The 20919-nt window shown below is 45.1% G+C and overlaps 1 long non-coding RNA gene across 1 annotated transcript in view; it reads left to right on the top strand.

Moving 5' to 3' along the window:
* LOC128941768 (uncharacterized) overlaps positions 1–15043 on the top strand; it is a 216680-nt gene extending 201637 nt beyond the window's left edge. Inside the window, exons 3-4 of the long non-coding RNA XR_008483580.1 lie at positions 5144–5208; positions 14884–15043. This is a non-coding gene — a long non-coding RNA (uncharacterized LOC128941768). The remainder of the gene's footprint in view (positions 1–5143; positions 5209–14883) is intronic.
* The last annotated feature ends 5876 nt before the right edge of the window (positions 15044–20919 follow it).

The raw sequence follows: 20919 nt of genomic DNA, 5'->3' as shown, positions 1-20919 counted from the left end.
TCACAAGAGGCATGTGCCCAGTGTGAAGGATGATGTTTGAGATTGAGGTTTCAGGTGAGTTGAGGATTGTGACTAGGAGAGGGAGGGTGAGCAGGTATCCAGTTAGGAGTTATTGTGGGCAGGGGGAGGTTTGCAGGCAGCAGGGTGAAAGAGGGTGTTTATTTGTTTATTTGAGGGCCCCCCTACACAAGGCTTCTCAGAAGCCTAGCAGAGGTTTTCACATGTCTTACAGCACACAAGGTCATCCACTGCACTCACAGGAATGCCATTTAACTTTGCCTTTCCCTAACCCAGGTGCCACTCCTAATAAAGGCCACAGCCTTGGAATCAGGATGAAGCTGGAGGCTGAAGGAGCCCGGCCCGCTCAGGAAAGGGCAAGTAGCTGCCTTGGTGGGATTTGTCCCACATAACTCCGGACTCATACTTTGGTTTTGGTTTTCTTCATTGTAGCTGACTGAGAGGCTAACAGGCCATCACGAGGCCCTCCGAGGCAGACTCATTTCAGGTGCAACGTGGATTCCCATCACTGATCATGCAAAAGATAAGTCAGGGGCCACGGCCTGGAGATGGGATGATGGGAGAGTAGTGGATTGGGAGTTCTTGGGGCAGATTTAAAGATTAGCAGAGGGAAAAGCAATCTTCTCCAAGGGCCTCTTTAGGACGGCTAAAGGGAGAGGCTCTACTTTTGATGGCAGCTTTCAGGCGGGCAGTGCAGAACAGCTCTGGTCTGTGTCTTGTTGTCCGGTGTGCTGTGTTCCCTGGTGTGTCTTTGGGGTCCCTTTTGCCTTCTCCCCTCGAGGCCCTCACCACAAGCATGATGTGTCGTGTTTCGTGTCCCCCTGTTTGTCACGTTCTGTGTCACGGGTGTCTGCACTTTTTTGTGCCAGAGCTGTTTTGCCCTGCTGCAATAGGCCTGCTGCAATGGGACAGGCCTGGGGAGTTGAAATTTGTAATGTGGGGTGTACATGGGCTCTAGATGCTATTCCTAGATTGACATAAGGTGTTTGCAGCTTGTGAGTTATCCTGGTGGTGTTTGATGTACTTTGTAACTTTCTTTCAGGTGCAGATGCATTCCATGTGTGGCAGAGGGTCAGGTTTAGGAGGTGCTGGTCCTTCCTAGGAGCGCGGTGAGTAGCAGAGTGGTGGGGTTTTGGCTGATGTGGTGCCAAGACCAGACACTGATGTTTGGTTTTCTTTAATACAGCTGTCTGGGAGACACCAGCCCGGTGCAAGCAGGGCTTTCCTAGGTGCCGAGGTGGCCTTTCTTTGCACCTGAGACCAGCATCCCCTGATGTCTGAGAGATAAGTGGAGGGCTACGGCCCACAGAGGGGATGGAACCAGAGTGCTGTTTTGGGAATTACTGGGAGAGGTTCTGGTGTGTCGGGTTAATGAACTTCTATGGTTTAATATAGAGGTGAAAATAGAAATAAATATACATTTAAAAATAAATATGAAATTATAGTGGTAGACATAAATATAGATAACAGATACTTAGATAAAACTATAATATATGGTATATAATTGTAACATTTTCATGTAGAGAAATGATAGTCTCTTATATATATATACACAAAGATATATAAATATACATAGTAAATATAAAAATATTTAAATAGAGTTAAAATAAATTGGGGGGTTTTATTAGGTTATAGGCCGGGGTTTTTAAATAAATGATAGAAATAAAATATCAATTCAGATATACAAATATATATACAAATGCAAATCTCTGTAACAATTTATTTAAAGAAATATAAATAAATGAAATCTATAATACAGAAAATATATATCTATTATTATTTTAGAAGGTATTCTCTCTAATATATATAATATCTATGAATAAAATAAATTAAAATATCCATATGAATATCATTTTAATTTTGAAAAATCAATTTACTTCCTACATTTTTAAATCTGGTTCAAATAAAGGGGCGTCCTTGCTTTTCATTTGGTTAGAGGCAGGAGTTTTATTTTAAATTATATAAGTAATATAGAAATGTGGATCTTAAGATAGAAATATGTAATACATATATAAGGAGAAATTGCTAAAATATGAATATAAATTTATATATAAATATATGTAAGTAATATGAAGAGTTGTAGTGTAGAATGTAAATAACATTATACGGCAATATAAATTATAAATGGGAATATAAATATAAAAATATGTAAATATAGCTTAAAAGAAAGGGAATGTTTTGGCTTTTATTTAAGTAGAGGCAGGGGTTTTATTTTGAATGTTCCAGAAGTAAAAATCTTGAGGCAGAAATATTTAATCAATATAAAAAATATGAATAAAAATATATAAAAATTCATAAATAACTACTCGCATGAGATGTCATATAGAATATAAATTTATTTTTAACTTGACATTGGTAAAGATAAATGTATAAGTAAGCAATAGACATTAATATACCTTATAAATACAAATATGAATATAAAAATTGAACTTTAGGATAAAGTCTATTTAAATATTGTTTACAACAAAGGGTTGGGGTTTTTTTTATTCCTATTGTGTTAGAGGCAGGGTTTTTATTTCAAATAATATGAATGTAGATATTATTGTTATTTATTTCTAAATATGGAGATATACAATCGAGATATAAATATATATATAAAAACACAAAATATAAAGAAATACCAATAATAGGAAGAGATGTAATGAAGAATACAAATAACAGTATACATAAGTGTACATTTTAAACGTAAATATGAATATGAACCTGAAAACTAGAATTTTAAAAAATATTTGAATACAGTTGAGAAGAAAGGGGTTCTTTTTGGCTTTAATGTGGATGGAGGCAAAGGTTTTATTTTAAATAATGCAAGTGTTACAGAAGTAAAAATCGTAACAGAAATATATACTTACTATGTAAAAATATGTATAAAAATATACAAATAAATTTAAGTTTTAGGGATATATGCAATATGGAATAGAAATGTATTTATAAAAAGAAATGTATAAATGTACAGTGTACATCAATATACATTGTAAATAGGAATGTGAATATTAATAGGAAAAAACTTTTTAAAAAACATTTAAATATTTTTTAAAAGAAATTGTTGGGTTTTTGGGGTTTTTTTTGTGTGTTGTATTTTGTTTTGTCTTTTATCCTATTAGATTAGAGGCAGAAGTTTATTTTTCCTCTTCCCCGTTGTTTTGGGGCATTTATTTCAGAGCAGTTTTCGGCGGGGGCCGCCCCTGTTCTTTTTCGCCGCCTTCCCTGCCCAGAGCCCCGAGGCGCGCTGCGCCCCCGGCTGGGGCGTGCGGCAGTGCTGCCGCCTTGTGGGCAGAGCGCGGTACTGCAGCCCTGCACCGAGAGGCCGCCACCTTGGGAGTGGCGCGTCACGGGTGTCGTGGACTTTTAATTGACCTTCTCAGCATGGCGGCGAAAAGGGCGGGGAAGTGGAGGACCGGGGTGGGTGTAAGTGGACTGCCTGCACAGAATACTGACGTCATGGCGGCTCCGACGGATTTTTCTGTGGCGTTTCATGTGTACCCGACACATGCTGTGGGCTCAGCGGCGCCGCGGGCGGGGTAGTTTGGCGGGTTTGTGCCAGGCATCTGGGTTAAACGCCTCGCTGTGCCGGGGTCCTCTGACGGCCGCTTTCGCGCCCTGAGGGAGCCGAGCCGGGCCGAATTGTTCCGAAGAGCCGAAGAGCCGAGGGTGGCCGAAAACACCCGAGTTGACCCGAAGGGCCGAGGGAACCGGAAATAGCCGAGTTTACCCGAAGAGCCGAGGGTGGCCGAAAACAGCCGACTTGAACCGAAGAGCCCAGGGCGGCCCAAAATCGCCCAGTTTACACCAAGAGACCATGATACCCGACTGGAACCGATAGCCGAGTGTAGCCGACACTGGCCGCATTTAGACAATGTGCCCAATATGACCGAGTTTAGTCGAACCGTGCCGAGTTCGGCCGAAGAGCCGAACTGAAACGACTTTAGACCAAGAGCCGAACCAAGCCGAATTCAGCCGAGTTTCATTCAACAGAACCGAACAACGCCGCAGCGCTGTGCCTGCAGTGCGCCTGTGCAGGGGGCAGGGATCGCTGTGCCTGCAGTGCTCCGAGGGAGACAGCAGGGGGCGCTGTGCCTGCAGTGCGCCTGTGCAGACGGCAGGGATCGCTGTGCCTGCAGTGCGCCTGTGCAGACGGCAGGGATCGCTGTGCCTGCAGTGCTCCGGGACAGACGGCAGGGGGCGCTGTATAAAGTAAGTAGAAAATATCAACTCTCTAGAAGAAGGAATAAAAGCTCTATGTCACGTGCAGCAGTAGAAAATTTCAGGCTCCCAGGGAATAAATAGTTTTCTTTAAATCCTTTTCGTTTTGGAGTTTTTTTTTTTTACTCCCAGGTAGCCTGATAGTTTCTACTGCTGTTTTTTTATTCTAAAGCTAGAAAGGTAAACCAAGATCAGAAATACAAGAAAGGGAAAGGGAAGGGAAAGGAAAGGAAAGGAAGCGGGAGAGCAAGAGGGAAGGGAAGGGGTGAAAAACAGAGTGAAAAAAGAAAAAAGGGTTGGAGGGAAAAAGAGAGGGCGTTCGGGAGGAGCGGTGGTGCCTCAGGTCCTTCCCCGCCCAGGGGTGAAGGTCCCGTTTGATGCCCGGGAGGGACTGCAGGTCCCGGCGCTGGGGGACGGAGCCGTGGCTGTCATCCCGAGACTACAACTCCCGGCAGGCCCTGCTGCCGGCGCGGCGCGTGACGCAACGGCTGACGCGGCACATGACTGGCTGGCGGGCCAGGCGGCCTGCGCGCGGCTGTGCGCGGGCCGCTCCCGGCGCCTCTCCCGCGCGGGGCGGCGACGCTGGACGGGCGAAGCCTCCGTCCGGCCGCCCGCACGGCGCCGAGCAGCGCGGAAGGAGCGTCCGCGGGGTTCCTCGGCCTCCCTCGGCGGTGCCGGGGGCGGGGGGCGGGGCGGTGCTTTGCTGCCGCGGGCCGGGAGCTGCAGGAGCCGCCCCGGGCGAGCACGGCGAGCACCTGTGCGGTTTTTTTTTTTTCATCTAAATCGGGAGTAAATATAGCTGAGTAAAATTAGCTTGGTTTTGTTCCTTCTTTTTTAACTGAATTGTTTTTATTAAAAATCCTATTTGAATGTGTTGAAAAAGTGGGGGTGTCCTGTAATATATTGTAGCTTTTCTTGTTTACAGGGTACTCAGAAAATACGTCTCCCTTAGAGTCCCACAGAAAGGTTCTCAGTGCGATCTCTATCAAGGTATGTATTTCCAAAGAAGTGATCCCTTTAGATATTTGCCTGTGTACCTTTTCCTGTTATTCAGAGCTTGCCTTCTGTGGGTTTTATGATAAACCTGTAAAACCGGTTTTGCAAGTCTTAATCGTTGAAGGCAGCATAGAGCCTGTTCTTGACCAGACAAAGGGAAAAAGTGTGACTTTGAGGCTGAACTTTTTCATTTGACTTGTCTTGAATTATTTAAGAATAGAGAGAACTAGAAAAAGAGAGAAATAGAATTGGTTATTGAGCACTCCTCAAATGCTCACCATGATTCAGTGTAGAGCCAAAGGGCGGGGTGATGGAACAGAACTCTGTGCTTTAGAAGGAAAGAAATTTAAACCTGACCTCCACAGAGTCTCACTAACTTCTGTTGTTTGAAAATACAAAATACGTTCAGGAAGTGTTGGAAGTTAGTATTTTGGGAAAGAAATGGCAGTTCCACAGAACATTGCATTTAACAGTAAATTGGAGGAGAGCCCAAGAGAAATTTTTCATCCCTTGATAGAAGAGGTAGGAAGTGACTTTTTTTGGTTTGGTTCTTTTTTCTTTATTATTTTCTGGAAATAAAAGTAATTAAGTATAGGTACTACTGGTCTCTTTCTTCCAGTAACAGGTGATAATAATAGTAGTAGTAATAGTAAAAATAATAATAGAAATAATAATAACAGTAATGTAATACTACTTAAACTGTCTTTATCCATTGAACTGGCCATTTCAAATCAAAACTTCTAAACACAAATCAAACCATCATCCTTGTAGAATCTTTCACAGCAGTGGGCTAAAGATCCTGGTTTTGTTGACAGGATTTCTTGGTTCTGGAAGAACAAGAGGGAAGTAGAAGCCTAACTACTTCTAGCTCACAGACCCGTCCAGTGAACAGAGCTTTGTATTTTGATGGGCTTGTGATGACTTTGAAATCAATTGGTCATTACAGTAAAAAAAATTAATGTTTTTTTGAACGTGACAGCAGAAATAACTTTAAGCACCAACTTAATAATAATAGATCACCAATTTAAGTTAAAAATTCATGCTATACTATCAAAATTTAAAGGTAAATGATTATGTATTAGGTGATGGTATAAAGTGTATGTTCTAATGTGTAGGATGTATGCAAAGATACATACATACCTGAAAGTCCTTAGAGGAAACAAATTTTTATGTTTGCTGTCTGACTGTTTATCATACAATATTTGGTTTTATTTCGCAGGGCTCGGTGAATTTTAACTTTGGAGTCCTCTATGCTAAGGATGCTCAGCCTGCAGATGATGAAATGTTCAGTAATGGTGAGTTTTTCACTTTCTCTTTAATTGCTATGCTGATCTGAATAAGAAAAAAACAAAAGCAAGAGGAAAAAAAAAGGATGGTTTATTATTTTTTACACTGTGCTGCAGCTCTGCTTACCCAAGCTTTGGGTTCCTTCTGTCCCACTGGGAGTTGCCCAGTTTGGTTGCATCTGGTGAAATTCACCCCGAGACCTTACAGAACTAGCTCAAACTACGTGAGAGCCATTTGCAGTTCTCTCCACACACCTGGAGAATGGGTGACGTTTCTGAGGATGTGGCAACTGTACTTCTATCAAAACTCAGTCTGTGAAATTTTTGGGGAAAACCCTTCTGTGTCCTGAAGGGCTCAAACTCTGCTGAGGATCCAGTTATCAGGTGCTCACCTGGATGGTTCCAGCTCTTAAAGTGAACACTTGTACTCTTGCCCTGTAGTTTACATCCGTTGTATTTTTGTTGTTTTGCAAGATTTTATGTCTTTGCAAAATATTGTGCATTTCGCTCTTTGGAACCTCTCAGATTGTTCTTTGGTGTAGCGCCACCTCATGGGACACTTGGCTGCCGTCCTAAAGGAGATGGTCTCTAGAATTGTAAATTCTGGAGAGTTTGTAAGTCTTCTGTCCCCAGGGAGCTGCCATGCTTTGTTTACTTTTGTTCTGTTGGTTAGGCGCTGCTTCTCATTGCAAGTATGAATTTCAAACTACCCTGTTCTCTTTTTAACTGTTTTCCTGGTTCTCTCCGTACGGCAGGGAAAGACTCTCGTATCCTTGTCTTCAGGCTCGGTGCTGTCCACGAAGATACGGAGACTAAAAAAATCATAAGAAGCGAAATATGACTGCAGGGAAAACAAGCTGGAGAGAACAAAAGGTGATATTGTTATCCTTACCCTGTGTTAGAAACATCCACTGTGCTTTGATGCTGGCAGCTGCCAGGGGCTTGTTAGCTCTTTGTAGGCAGGTGTAGGTGTTCGCTTGTAGGTTTTTTCTCTGGACAAGTCAATTCAAACTTTGCTAAGCTTATATTTGCAGATTACTCTCTAGCACAGTCCAGCATGACATTTTTGAATGCTGTAAAAAAAAACATGTTACTTGGAAATTGCTAATGATGAGAAGCTTTAGGGGAAAATAAGATTTCAGGGTTGGGAGACGTGAGAAGAATTTTGTGGGGATGTTAGACTGAAGTAAAGCACACTTGAGGCTGGACTGGCACGCTGGCAGGTCCCCTATTAAACAGTAGTGCTGAGATTAGCCTGGGGGTTGCCCATTGTTTCTGTAGAAATCAGTGTTTCCTGGTCTTCAGAAGTAAGCTGCTTTGAAAAGCTGGAAGGTGCAGCATGGTGACAATCCGTGTGCTCTGGATTAAAAGTAGATTTCAGAAGGGTCCTAGGCTTTTGTCTTTTCCTCGAAGCCGATGTAATCCTATTGAGGAGTTTTTAATTCTGTGCTGCCACGTCATCGGTCAGGGCCCTGTCGTACTAATCGTCATACAGATACAAAACAAAAAATCGGACCCTGTCCCAACCACTTAGAGCCCAGAACACGATTTCCTCGGGCTGCCGTTTGTGTGCCATCGGCACTCACCACGGAAGCGAGCTGGGGATTGTTGCAGCTGCTGGGAACAAACCGCTCCTCGTCACACAGGAACGGAATTGGGACGACGCCTCGGCCAGCCCCTCTCTGCCATCGTCTCCTGAATCTGCAGCAGAGCAGTTCCGGTCCATCCGGGCACGTGTAATCCAGTTCCCGATGATCTGAGCGCACGGAGCAGCGCTCCGCTGCCGTGGGGGGCTCAGGGAAGGCAGAGTGTGCATTGTCATCTTCCTGAACCTGCAGACGAATCCCAGTGAGAAGCCACAGGGTGGAAATCAGTCGCATATATGCTAAACGAAACTTGCAGGTTTTTTTTTAAGAATTGTTTCTGCTTGTTCTTTTTTGTGCTTCAGCGCTTAGAAAACCTCTCTTTAAAATCAGGTCAGTTCATCAGTTGAACCTTTGTTTGCAGACCCTCAGTGAGCAGAATTTGTTGCAGACTCAGTGCACGCTGTGCCGGCCTCCCGGGAGTGTGAGGAGCTCACGTGTGCTGCTTTTTGCTTTAGGACGCTCTGAGGTATTTATTCCTTTTGGGATACATGATGAGAATTGCCAAGAGACGTAGTTACAAGGTATGACATGGGGAAAAAGCCTGTGTGGTTGGAACGTTGTTGCTGTCAAAAGTTAATTTTTCCTTCTTTCTTAGCCAGTAGTTAGCTTTTTGCTTAATTTTTGTGGTATCATTATTTTATTGTTTAAAAAATTCCTTCAAAATCACTTTGGTGGTTGGTGTTGGCCACCAGTACCTTGTTCAGATTTGCCTATTTGCTTGTAGCTAAAATGTTCACATCTTGTTTATCATTCTATTTAAGAAACTGCTGCCCAGCCAACTAATAACTGAATATGCATCTGTCTGGGACACGGAGAGAGGATTTAGGTAATGTCTTTGTTTCCAGAAAAAAGTTCCAGTGTAGTTTCTAAATAGAGGAGAAGGGGATGAAGACGCGGGGCTCTGATGCCATTGGGGCACCCCAAGGTCCCCAGGAGCGGGAGCCCCGCTGCAGTGCAGGAGCAGGTATGTTCTCATGTAATACTGAACAAATTATAAATATAAATATGACAATTATAAGCATGAAAATATTTTTTAATATAGTTAAACAAAGTGGGTTTTTTCATTTGTCAATAGGCAGTGTTTTGATTGTAAAAATTATAGCTACAAATAATATAAAGGGAGAAATCTAAGTATAGAAATAGAAATATATACAGATATATATAAAATTTAAACCTATAAGAAAAAATTAGTAAATACTTTCCTAGAATTTTGTATCTATTATATATAATTATGAATATAATGCATCAAAAGAAACTATAAATATAAATGTGAATATAATTATACAAAAGTATAAAAATATTTCAATATCGTTCAAAAGAAGGCTTTTTTTGTGTTTATTTGGTTAGAGACGGGGGTTTTATTTGGAATCATAGAAGTATTATGGAAGTATAAATCTAAATATAGAAATATACAGTCGATAAAGAAAGGTATTTATAAGAACACGACTGAACGACGCCGCCTTGGGCCGAATGGAACGAGCTCAGCCGAACCAAGGCGAGACCGGCCGAACCTGAGGGGCTCGAGCGAACCGAGGCCAGGCTTGCGAGGCTGCCTGAACGGAGCCGAGCTCGGCCGAACCGAGCCCGCCGCTCTCGTGCGCGCTAATTAGCGCGAGTGCTAATTAGCACAGCCCAATGAGCTCCTGTGCCACCCCGCGCTCCCGGTCGTGTCGGTACGAAGGCCGGGCCGCCCGCGGGACGCGGCAGCAGGAGCGCCCCGAGTCGGGCGAGTTTAACGTGAGGCGGCGCCGCTTGCCCGCCGTCGGGGGAGGCGAGCCGAGCCGAGCTCAGCCGAACGCGCAGAGAGCGGCTCCGAGTTGGGCCGAAGCGCGCCGAAGGGACGAATGCAGCCGAATGCGGCCGACAATAGCCGAGTTTAGCCGACAGTAGCCGAGTTTAGCCGAAGAGCCGACTGGAGCCGAGTGACTCCGGAGCGAGCCCAGCTCCCCCGAGCGCAGCCTCCCGGGCAGGGCGAGGCGCCGGGCCGGGCTCGGGGTGCAGCCGGGGCTCTGTGAGGCTTCCCCGCCTGTCCCTCTCTCTCGCCCTCCTTCCTTCTCCCCGTATTCGCCTTCTCTCGCTCCCTTTCCCCCATTCCCTCTGCCCCCACAAGCCCGGCTCCTTCCTGTCCAGCCCCTTCCCCGCTACTCCCTTTCTCTTCCCCGTTTCTGCCTCCTCTGTCCACCCTCCCTCTACCCCCCCTCCCGGGCTTTCCCTTCCCGTGCCGCTTTCCTGCACAGCCCGCCCTCCCTCGCCGCCCTTTGTCATGCCCTGCTCTCGCTCCTCTCTTCCGGTGCCCGCTTTCCTTCTTTGCCGCGCAGCCGCGGGGCTCGGGGTGCCGGAGAATGAAGGCCCGAGGGTATGGGGATTCATCCGTGGTGCTGTTAACACAGTCAGAATGGCTCAGTGACTCTGTGCCAGGCTGGTGTGGCCTCAAAGGCTGCCCCTGCTGCTGGCAGAGTGCGTGAAGCGTCTGCTGAGCGGGCAGCGGCATCCCCCCGAACACCTTCTCACAGCAGGGACGGAGATGGACCCAGCCCAGCGCGTGGAAATGGATCTCTCCAGCTGAACGCTCAGGTGAAGCGAGCAGGGAGCGTGCTCAGCATGAACCAGGTGAGCTGCACGTCTCCAGGGTAATGATTCTTGCACCTTCAGAGCCACAGTGTCGCTGAGCTTTTTTTTTCCCCAGGCTTTCCATCACCTCTCAAACAGACGAATGCTCCCCTTGGAGGCTGCTGTGCCCTGGGGAGCCTGGCAGGTGGCCCCGTTGGTGAGAGGAGGGCAGCTGCAGGCAGGCAGCCCCCAGGAAAACACGGGAGTTTCAGTGGTTTCTGATGCCTGAGGAACGGGGAGATGGCGTGAGCTGAGCAGGAGTTAAGCACGGTCGTACAGAGGCCTGGCTGTTATGATTTAAGATGGCTTATTGAATATCTGTAGTTTCTATAGATATTTGTATATCTGTCCAAGTAGGATATAGAGCCTTGTGCAGGAGAAAAAGAACTCTTGATGTAAGATATGACCTGGGGGGGCATCATGCCAGGCTATCCCTTCCAGATTTGGACGGCTTCAGTGTCTTGTGTGGCATGATGGGAAGTTCTGAAAATTAAGATTTCCTCTTTGGTGCGGGTCAGATGGGTGACGCCTGGCAGCTCGTGCACTGCCACTGTGCTAACCTGTGTGCCTCTCCTTCCCTCCCTGCTCCACAGGCAGCGCAACACGGGAGCAGCAGGGAGAGCTGGCTTTGTCCTGGAGGATCCAGGAGCTCGCGGTGGATATCTGAGCCTGCAGCTCCAGGCTGCCGCACGACGGAAGGGCTGCACACACCCAGAGCGTACAGGTACTGTCACAAACGTGGGCTGTGGTGGCTGAGCCCTCAGGAGCTGGCGGTGCCAGCTGGGAGAAGAACAGTAGCTTCCAGCCTTTTCTTTTGTCTGCGTTTCCCCGTGTTCAGTCAGTCTGATTACTTCTGGGCATTTGCCCAGCAGGGTGTGAAATGCTTCAAGGGCTAAAGGGGGAAAAAAAGGGAAACACAAACTATAATCCACACCTCAGGAGGGAGAAGACATCTGTCAGGACAAACTCTTAAGAGAAATGGGATGAAGAATACTTGTTTATTCAGTCTTTGGTATGTGTAGCTAGTTCAAAGAGGTCTCCCAGTCCTTCCCATTAGCAGAGCAAAGGAAGAGCAGCAAAGCCCTCAGGCTAAGCCATTAAAAGCAGCAGCAGCAGCAGCTTCGTGTGCTGGAGTGTGGCAGGCATTCCTAGGTTTGCTTTTTGGTTTTGCATCTAGCACTGGTAGAGGAGAGTTCTTTGCAAGGTGATAGTTCCAGCCTTGTATTGAAATGTGAGCAAAGAGGAACTTTGTCAGTTGGATTGGGGTTTATTCACAGCACTTGTAAACAGAGTTAACATTCAGATAACATGTGCAGGGAGTGTGTGCTGTGGGTTAGCACAAGTGACAAAGGAAGTGGGACAGGGACAGGGCACTTTTCCCTTCAAGGTACTGTCTTTCTCTGGAAGAATGATGTGAGAGCAGAAAAGTTGCAATGGCACTGCAGTTCCCTGCACAGAATATACCCAGGGAGGTGAAGCACAGCCCAGTGGTGCCATTCACCTGCGCCCCAACGGGGAGCATCGGTGAAGTGAGGAGGACTGAGGAGCTCTCCCCTTGAGCAATCACAACAGTCATGTCAACGAGTGTCACCCTTTTCCAGACCACTGGCATGTGCTTGGGGACAATAACCTGTGTTTTTTACAGCCAGGTCTTCTGAGCCGCTGCTCACTGCTCGCAGTGAAAAGAAACTTGTGTAGAGGCACTCTGCAAAATTGCCACCTCAGATGCCACTGAAGCACAGCTTTGGCTTTCAGGCATCTCCCCTGCAAGCTGTCCCTTGCGGCGTTTCCGCACTGGATTCATTGTAAATTCATTCCTCCCATTTTTTATTTGTAATTTCCAAAGAATATCAGTCGACTTTGACAGCCTCTTCAGGGCTCCCCAAGCTTCATACCACACCTAAATGCTCGTTTTCACTGCCTGAAGGGCTTCTCTCACCCGAGTGATTCTATGAATTTGGCCTGTACTTCAGCTTAAGGGGAAAGCTGTACATTGATTGCATTTTGGAGAAAAAGATTTGACCGTCCAGCTGTAAATTTATCTTGTGTTTTGCCTTCCAGGTTCGCTCGTATTGTAATTTGCAAATGGCACGGCAAATGCCACGAGAGCAGCTGGTGAAGGTGGCTCAGAAGCAATGACAAGAATGTGCTGCAAAGTTGGGTCCAGCAGTCCAGCTTCCCGACACGGTAGGGCAGGCACACCTTTTGATAAAGCATCAAACGCTGTAGTTTTTATTCTTGGTGTTTGTCTGCGCTCCCATTCTGATCACCCCTTGAAGTATTATTTTTCAAAATGATATCTAGGAGAGAAATCATGTTTATTCAGGGGGAGCCATAATTTTCATCTGTTCCAAATGCACCAGGTGTGTTTTAAGGCCTGCACACACAGCAAGAGCCGCAGAGCTTGTTGTGCAGTTTCCTGCAGCACTGATTTATTCTGTACTCCAGTAACCATGCCCCGGGCTGCCAGCCAGGCTCAATGCCAGGAGCGGGAGGAGCAGACCCCGAGAGGTGCTTTGGGTGGAGCCCAGCCAGGTTTCAGGCAGCCCGCAGAGTCTGCCCTTGCAGTCCACGCCGGTCTGCTGTTGCCATCTGCTGGAAAAATCCCTAATGGATATTTCCAAAGGTGGGGAGGAGCATCCGCTCCTGTCACGGACCTGCTGGGGGCTCTTTGCCCTCTGGCTCCGTGCGCTCTGCCCAAGAACAGCGTGTGCAGCAGGCTGTCACCGCTCTCTGCAGGGTGAAGCACCTTCAGCCAAGGTCAGTGCAAGAGCAAAACAATCCTGCCAGCAAAGCCTGCTACTAGAGAGGCAAACAATGATCCTTCCCCAAAGGAATTCATCCTTCTTCTCCCTTACAACTCTCCTGTGTCATCACACGGCAGAATGGTTTGGGGTGGAAGAGATGTTGAAAACGACCTAGTTCCACCCCTGTCCTGGGCAGGCTCACCTTCCTCTGGGCCAGGGTGCTGTGCTGTCGCAGATCAGGTGGCAGATCTGTGGAAATTGTAATGGTATTATTAAGGCGTGTCTCTTATTGCCTTGCCATTCGTGAATCCCGAGGCTGTCTTGTCCTAGTTTAGCTTTCTGATGTGGAGGAGCAGAACTGCCAGCTGATATGGATTTTGGTGCTCTCTGTGGAGTGACGTCCTGTAAAATTTCTGTCCCAGGAATGCTGTCACGATGGCTCTGCTCCATAAAGAATGACACGGCCTGATTGTCAGCAATTTTTGCTGCTGCACTAGTGTAAAAATGCTAAAATTTGAACACCGCTTATTATTTCAAAAGAGAATATTTTAAAACTGGAAGAGATAGCTGAAATTACGCCTGAAAGGTAGCAAGAGCAAATACATAGAATATTTCTCCCTGTTTGTAGATATACTTTTCATTGAAAATTATGCTGATGGGGATATGCTTTTATGTATTTAGTGACTTTAGAGATTTATTCCCCGAGTTTTTTGAGTTCACAGAGTCATGGAATAATTCAGGTTGGAAGGGGCTCTAAAGATCACCTCGTTCGGAGCCTGCTGCCGTGGGCAGGGACACGGTTCCATGGACCAGGTCGCTCTGAGCCTGATCCCAGAGCACCAATGGGCCTTGGAACACTTCCAGGGATGGGGCAGCCCCAGCATGTGTGAGCAACCTGTGCCAGCCAGTTGCCAGAGGAGGAAGAAAGCCCTTCCCAGCTGGAGCAGAGGCTGCTGCAGCTTGGCGCAGCCTCGTGTCACCGAGCGTGTGAGGCAGAAGGGCCCTTCCCGTGGAGGGAGAACGGCACTGAAAGATCTTTTTTGGGAGGAGCGGAGCAATGGAACGCCAAAGCAGCCTTCAGTTCTTGCAGCAGGGTTGGGAACAACTGGAAGCAGGAGCAGAGCTGGCCTGGTGCCTGGCAGCTCTGCAGGCAGTGGGGATGGAGAAGGTGCAGTTGTCTGTCTTCTTGGTTGAGTCTTGAAAAATGAGGCACTTTTCTGTAGGTCCTTTTCAAGCATTACGTGGCAGTTGCCCCTAGAAGTCCAAAGGCAGCTGTTTTCTTAGCAGGAGGAAGTCAGGAAGAGGCAAAGCAGGCAAAGACATCAGATAAGTCTGGATAAAAATCTTGGCTAAGCTGTTTTTTCCCCCTCCTCCAAACAGGCAATTCTGAAGCGCTGAGCAGAGATCTGCCCCCGGGAGGCAGAGCAGAGCCGATCTGTGAGAGCTGACACGGGAGCTGTGGTGAGGACAGCTGCTCCCCTGCCTCGGTGTGGGACCTGCTGAGCTGCCGTTCCTGTGCTGGGAGTGTTTCTCCTCTCATGCAGGCAAGCCAGAGAGCTCCTAGGGAAGGAGCAGGTAAGGTTGAAGTGCCGAGATCTCCCCGGTAGGAAGTGCCGTGACAAAAGGAAATGGCCTCAAGTTGCAGCAGGGAAGGCTCAGATTGGCTTTGAGGACCAATTTGTTCACTGAAAGGGTGGTCAGGCGTAGGAGCGGGCTGCCCAGGGCAGTCCCCATTGCTGGAGACATTTGAAGCATGGCAAGATGTGGTGTTTAGGGACCTGATTTGGGTGGGGGCTTGGCAGTGCTGGGGCAGCAGCTGGGCTCGATGGCCTTAGAAGGCTTTTGCAGCCTAAAGGACGCTATGGTTCTGGAAAGCCTCGACCCCTCTGGCTCCGACACCGCACCTGGATGCTGACGGAAGGAGGCTGGTCATGGAGCTTGGAGGTGCCTGTGCCACAGGGAGGGAGAGGGCAAGGCAGCGTCACCTGCAGGGAGGGTCTCGTCCCCAGAGAGCGGCCAGTGACTCCATCCGTGCCCGGGGCTCTGGGTGCACCCTCGGGGTGGACACCTGCCCTCAGGTTTCCCTCTGGGCACCCGGGGAGGGAACCGGGTCCATCCGTGCGGCAGCTCCAGGGCCTGCAGGCTCTGGGGCCCTGCAGCCGTGCGCCCTGTCACAGGGCGGCAGGGACGTGACACTGCCCGGCCGCGCCGCTGGCCTGGGATCCTTGCTGCTTTCCTCCCGATCCCACATGGCTGTAGCAGCAATCTTGTGTCTTTTCTTTAAAAGTGTCCTTGGGAGAGTTCAAAGAGAGGGTAACTAGTTATGTCAAAGTCTACATATTTGACCTGTTGGCACTCAAGAGAAAAGACAGAAACCTGCTTGGCACCCTTGTGCCTGGAAGTCATTGTGACCCAGGGAAGCGAGGAAGGGGCTGGCCGAGGTCACTGAGGCTCTGAGATGGAGGTGAGTTTGCATTCCAGTTGATTGGAACGGAGGCTCATCAGAAGTTTCCTCGGCTATCCAAGGCACAGAGCCCTGGAGCCAGGTGAGCCTGAGCTGCTGCACGCTTGCTGTGAGCTTTGGGGTGAGGGTGCATCGTTGCAGGCCTGGGATGGATTGAAATGCGCTGAGGAAAGCAGAGGGAGGGAGGGAGGGAAATGCTCTGTTAACTTGTGCCAATTGTTCTGTCAGACTCATCACGGCAGGACAGCGTGCAGACTGAAAGTGTGAGAAGATGTGGAGGGGAACAGAGAATCTGACGGGAGCAGCGAACGAGCACGAGTGCAGGAATTTTGCTTTTTGCTTGGATGTAAACTCAGGAGTTGAAAGGAATTTGGGAGTGAGAAGGGACATTTCAGAAGGAGAAGAAGAAAAAGAGGTTGTTGTTGTTGTTACAGTCCTGGCAAAATCTTTTGTTCTAGCTAATAAAAGAAGTTAGTTTAAGAAATAAAAAGAAAAAAATGTAGTGTTTTTTGTTTACTTGACTATTATATTCATTGGTGGTATATGCTGTGTTGTTTTATTTCTTTTTTAACTCTGTGTATTATTAACTCTGTGTGTTATTAACTCTGTGTAAATTGTTTTTTGAGTGAAGCTGACTTTCTGGATGGGTTGGTTTGTATTTGAGGCAGCAGTAATTTCAATAGGATTGTTTCATAGATTTCTGATGGGTATTACTGGGATTTTGGTTTTGTTTGCTGTATGTATAAAGATAGAGCTTTGGTAGGGCCAGCTGGGCTGCTGGAGTTTTGGGTGTTAATTTATGAGATGGCTTTTGTTAAATGCAGTTTTTAATTTTTGAGATGTTTTTCAATGTAGTGGTTTTAAGGTGGTTTTTAAGAATTCATTGTATTGTTTTCTGTTGTTTGTAGTTGGTGTATGATAAGGGATGTGGTGTGAGGTCTTGAATGCTATGGTTTTAGTGTTCCTAAGTTCTGATTTCTTTCTGGTTCGATAGTTTTTTTTATTTTTATTTTTTGGGACAGGGGCATTTATATGGTGGGTTTTTATAGGCAATACGTTTTTTAATTTAGGTAGTGATGTTTTTTAGTATTTTAATAGTTTAAGTTTTTTATTTTCATGGTTTTAATTATTTTTTTAATTTTTTTCAAATAACTTTTCTAGATGATAGGTTATTATTTGTGCATTAGCATCAAGGTAGAGCTTTGGGGACTTTTTTTAGTAATGTTTAGGGTCAGTTGTACAGTTTTGAGTCTCGTGAGTTGGTTTGATTTAATTTTTACTGGGTGTTTGTTTTTATTAGCAGTTGTGTCATTTTCAAGGTGTATTTGAGTTTTTTGGGGTTTTTGAGATAGTGGTTTAGGAGGAAGTTTATGATGAGAATGTGCGGAGGTTTTGGGCTACTTTATAGTGGGATTTAAAATTTATTGACAGTTAGGTTTATTGGAGTTTTTATTAGGGTTCAATGACGTTGTGGGACGTTTGTTCCGTTAGTAATAGCAGTGGGTTTTGTTTTGATGCGCTGCGATGGGACGAGCGTGTGCTGCGTGCCGGTGCTGACAAAGGTACGGTATTGTTGTGGTTCTGGTGCGTGGGGTTAATGAACTTGTATGGTTTAATATAGAGATGAAAATAGAAATAAATATACATTTAAAAATAAATATAACATTAGAGTGGTAGACATGAATATAGATAACAGATACATACATAAAACTGTAATACATGGTATATAATTGTAATATATTATCAAATAGATTAATGATAGTCTGTTTTATATATATATACACAAAGATATATAAATATAGATTATAAATATAAAAACATTTAAATAGAGTTAAATAAATGGGGGGGGTGTTATTAGGTTATAGGCTGGGGTTTTTAAATAAATGATAGAAATAAAATATCAATTCAGATATGCAAATATATATACAAATACGAATCTCTATAAATATTTAATTTAAATAAATATAAGTAAAAAAATATAATACAGAAAATACATATCTATTATATTAGAAGGTATTCTCTCTAATATATATAATATCAATGAATATAATAAATAAAAATATCCATATAAATATGATTATAATTTTGAAAAATAAGTTTACCTCCTACATTTTAAATCTGGTTCACATAAAGGGGTGTCCTTGGTTTTCATTTGGTTAGAGGCAGGAGTTTTATTTGAAATAATGTAAGTAATATAGAAATGTGGATCTTAAGATAGAAACATATAATAAATATATAAAGAGAAATTGCTAAAGTATTAATACAAATTTATATATAACTATATGGAAGTAATATGAAGAGTTGTAGTATAGAATATAAATAATGTTATACAGCAATATAAATTATAAATGGGAATATAAATATAAAAATATGTAAATATAGCTTAAAAAAAAGGGAATGTTTTGGCTTTTATTTAAGTAGAGGCAGGGGGTTTTTTTTGAATATTGTAAGTGTTACAGAAGTAAAAATCTTGACGCAGAAATATTTAATCAATGTATAAAAATATATAAATAACTACTTGCATCAGATGTAATATAGAATATAAATTTGTTTATAACTTGACATTGATAAAGATAAATGTATAAGTAAGCAATAGACATTAATATACATTATAAATACAAATATGAATATAAAAATCAGACATAAGGATAAAACCTATTTAAATATTGTTTAAAAGAAAGGGTTGGGGTCTTTTTTATTATTGGGTTAGAGGCAGGGTTTTTATTTTAAATAATATGAATGTAGATATTATTGTTATATATTTCTAAATATTGAGATATACAATCAAGATCTAAATATATATATAAACACAAAATAGAAGTAAATAGAAATAATAGGAAGAGATGTAATGGAGAATACAAATAAGAGTATACATTAGTATACATTTTAAATGTAAATGTGAATATGAACCTGAAAAATGGAGTTTTAAAAAATATTTAAATACAGTTGAGAAGACTGGGGTTCTTTTTGGCTTTAATGTGGGTAGAGGCAGGGGTTTTATTTTAAATAATGTAAGTGTTGCAGATGTAAAAATCCTAACACAGAAAGATATAATAAATATATAAAGATATGAATAAAAGTATATAAAAAATATAAGTAATAGGAACACATGTAACATAGAATATAAATTTATAGCTAAATCGCTAAATATAAATGCAAAATCGATCATACATCAGTAAACATTTTTAATATAAATTCGGAAAATAATTTTTTTTAAATTTTAAATACAGTTGAAATGAAAGGGGGTTTTATTTGCCATGTTATGGGGTAGAGGCAGGGGTTTTGAGTACTGTAAGTGTTACAGAAGTAAAAATACTAACAGAAATATATACTTACTATGTAAAAATATGTATAACAATATACAAATAAATTTAAGTTTTAGGGATATATGCAATATGGAATAGAAATGTATTCATAAAAACAAATGTATAAATGGACAGTATACATCAATATACATTATTGATAGAAATGTGAATATTAATATAAAAAAACCTTTTTTAAAATATTTAATTTTTTTTTTTAAGAAATTGTTGGGGTTTTGTTTTGTTTTTTTTTATCCTATTAGATTAGAGGCAGAAGTTTATTTTTCCTCTTCCCCGTTGTTTTGGGGCATTTATTTCAGAGCAGTTTTCGGCGGGGGCCGCCCCTGTTCTTTTTCGCCGCCTTCCCTGCCCGCAGCCCCGAGGCGCGCTGCGCCCCCGGCTGGGGCGTGCGGCAGTGCTGCCGCCTTGTGGGCAGAGCGCGGTACTGCAGCCCTGCACCGAGAGGCCGCCACCTTGGGAGTGGCGCGTCGCGGGTGTCGCGGACTTTTAATTGACCTTCTCAGCATGGCGGCGAAAAGGGCGGGGAAGTGGAGGACCGGGGTGGGTGTAAGTGGACTGCCTGCACAGAATACCGACGTCATGGCGGCTCCGACGGATTTTCTGTGGCATTTCAAGTGTACCCGATACGGGCTGCGGGCTCAGGGGCGCCGCGGGCGGGCGTATTTTGGCGGGTTTGTGCCAGGCATGTGGGTTAAACGCCTCGCTGTGCCGGGGTCCTCTGACGGCCGCTTTCGCGCCCTGAGGGAGCCGAGCCGGGCCGAATTGTTCCGAAGAGCCGAAGAGCCGAGGGTGGCCGAAAACACCCGAGTTGACCCGAAGGGCCGAGGGAAGCCGGAAATAGCTGAGTTTACCCGAAGAGCCGAGGGTGGCCGAAAACAGCCGACTTGAACCGAAGAGCCCAGGGCGGCCCAAAATCGCCCAGTTTACACCAAGAGACCATGATACCCGACTGGAACCGATAGCCGAGTGTAGCCGACACTGGCCGCATTTAGACAATGTGCCCAATATGACCGAGTTTAGCCGAACCGTGCCGAGTTCGGCCGAAGAGCCGAACTGAAACGACTTTAGACCAAGAGCCGAACCAAGCCGAATTCAGCCGAGTTTCATTCAACAGAACCGAACAACGCCGCAGCGCTGTGCCTGCAGTGCGCCTGTGCAGACGGCAGGGATCGCTGTGCCTGCAGTGCGCCTGTGCAGACGGCAGGGATCGCTGTGCCTGCAGTGCGCCTGTGCAGACGGCAGGGATCGCTGTGCCTGCAGTGCGCCGGGGCAGACGGCAGGGATCGCTGTGCCTGCAGTGCGCCGGCGCAGACGGCAGGAGGCGCTGTGCCTGCAGTGCGCCCTTGCAGACGGCAGGGATCGCTGTGCCTGCAGTGCGCCGGGGCAGACGGCAGGGGGCGCTGTATAAAGTAAGTAGAAAATATCAACTCTCTATAAGAAGGAATAAAAGCTCTATGTCACGTGCAGCAGTATAGAAAATTTCAGGCTCCCAGGGAATAAATAGTTTTCTTTAAATCCTTTTCGTTTTGGAGTTTTTTTTACTCCCAGGTAGCCTGAAAGCTACTACTGCTGCTTTTTTATTGTTAAGCTAGAAAGGAAAACCAAGATTAGACATACAGGGAAAGAAAG

Source organism: Melozone crissalis, unplaced genomic scaffold, assembly GCF_028551555.1.
Source record: "Melozone crissalis strain CALT ecotype California unplaced genomic scaffold, PUWL_Pcris_2 ptg000038l_1, whole genome shotgun sequence".
NCBI lineage: Eukaryota > Metazoa > Chordata > Aves > Passeriformes > Passerellidae > Melozone > Melozone crissalis.
Note: the sequence above shows the minus strand (reverse complement) of the source record. Positions and strands in the feature narration are given on the sequence as shown.